This window comes from Sciurus vulgaris (genome assembly GCF_902686455.1).
Source record: "Sciurus vulgaris genome assembly, chromosome: 6".
Taxonomy (NCBI): Eukaryota; Metazoa; Chordata; class Mammalia; order Rodentia; family Sciuridae; genus Sciurus; species Sciurus vulgaris.
The window spans coordinates 2,414,696-2,416,423 of record NC_136466.1 but is presented as its reverse complement, the minus strand read 5'-3'; the positions used below and the strand labels follow the sequence as shown (position 1 = coordinate 2,416,423).

The following is a 1,728-nucleotide window of genomic DNA, read 5'->3' as shown; positions in this document are numbered from 1 at the left end:
GTCACTGAGGATGCAGGTTCAAGCACACAGGGAACTTCTGAGTCACACAGCCAGATCTGTGGTGAACCAGAGCACTGAGTTGAGAAGGGGAAGCAGGACCCTGGCTCCTCAGGAGCTGAAACTGGTGCATAGTACTGAGGAATGTCCTGCCAGGAGTCAGCAGGGAGGAAGGGTCCAGGTACTTCACTGGGTTTGCTGTGCCTCTACTAGACTTTGTATTCAGGACCATGTATGTGTCCATGTATGAGAGGCTGAGATGGTTACCAGAGAGAAGTGGGGCAGGAAATTCTATTAAGGTTTTAAAAACTACTGAACAAAGACTATGGTTTTGGAGGAAGAAGATCCATTAACGAAGTCTAATAGTGTCAATTCCTTCTTATTCTCCCTTCTTGTTTCATTTCATGATTATTCCTTAGCATTTGTTTTTGTTTTTCTTTCAAGGAATTTAAAGCAGTAGGCTTTAATGAAGAAATGGAACCAAATTTCAAATGACTTTATTTTGTTGGGGTTGTTTCCCCCAAATCAGAAAGGCCTACTTCTCTTGATCCTGATCATCTTTGTGTTTGTTCTCGCCTGTTTGGGGAAATCAGGAATGACCACCCTCATCCTCTTAGACCCCCAGCTCCACACCCCCATGTACTTTCTCCTCAGCCAGCTCTCCCTCATGGACCTGATGTCCATCTCCACCACTGTGCTCAAGATGGCCATCAACATCCTCTCCGGACAGAAGAGCATCTCCTTCCTGGGCTGTGGTGTGCAAAGGTTCTTCTTTCTGACAATGGCATGTTCTGAAGTTTTACTCCTGGCCTCCATGGCCTATGACCACTTTATGGCCATCTGCCACCCCCTCCACTACCCCATCTGAATGAGTAAAATGACATGTTATGAAGATGATCCTGGGGTCCAGGACACTGGGCTCCATCAACTCCCTGGCACACACTGTCTACATCTTCCATCTTCCTTACTGCAGGTCCAGGGCCATCAATCATTTCTTCTGTGATGTCCCCGCCATGGTGTCTCTGGCCTGTGTGGACACCTGGGACTATGAGTACATGGTTTTTGTGAGCACAAGTCTGTTTCTCCTTGTTTCTTTCCTTGGCATCACTGCCTCCTATGGACGGGTCCTCTTTGCTGTCTTCCGCATGCGCTCAAAAGAGGGAAGGAAAAAGGCCTTCACCAAGTGCTCCACACATTTGACTGTGGTGACCTATTACTATGCACCTTTTGTCTACATGTATCTCCATCCCAGGAGTCTCCACTCACCAGAAGAAGACAAGATTCTTGCAGTTTTCTACGCCATCCTCATCCCCATGCTCAACCCCATCATCTACAGCCTGTGGAACAAGGAGGTCCTGGGGGCCATGAGAAGAGTGTGTGGGATGTTCTTCTCCAGGAAGACATGAGCATGGCTGTTCCTGCTCCTCTGTGTGGCTTCTTTCCATGCTGACTAGCACTTCAAAGCAGAGCTGACGAATATATCTATCTGTCTATCTATCTATCTATCTATCTATCTATCTATCAATCTATCCATCTATCTATCTAATATCAGTAAATCACATACATAATTTAAGATTTTCTAGTTATATGTTTAAAAGTAATATTAATTTAATAGGTTATGATATACAGCTATAATGGTTATTAATTTATCTAATTGAAAACATAGTTGATCTTATTGGTAAGTAATATTTATTATAAATTGTGTTATAGTGTATCATAAGTGGTATATTC

At 44.0% G+C, this 1,728-nt stretch overlaps 1 pseudogene across 1 annotated transcript; it reads left to right on the top strand.

Annotated features, from left to right (window-relative positions):
- Positions 1 to 463: 463 nt before the first annotated feature.
- On the top strand, positions 464 to 1,403 carry LOC306663332 (olfactory receptor 2L13-like; annotated as a pseudogene). The gene has a single exon. The product of its transcript is annotated as an olfactory receptor 2L13-like (transcript).
- Positions 1,404 to 1,728: the final 325 nt, after the last annotated feature.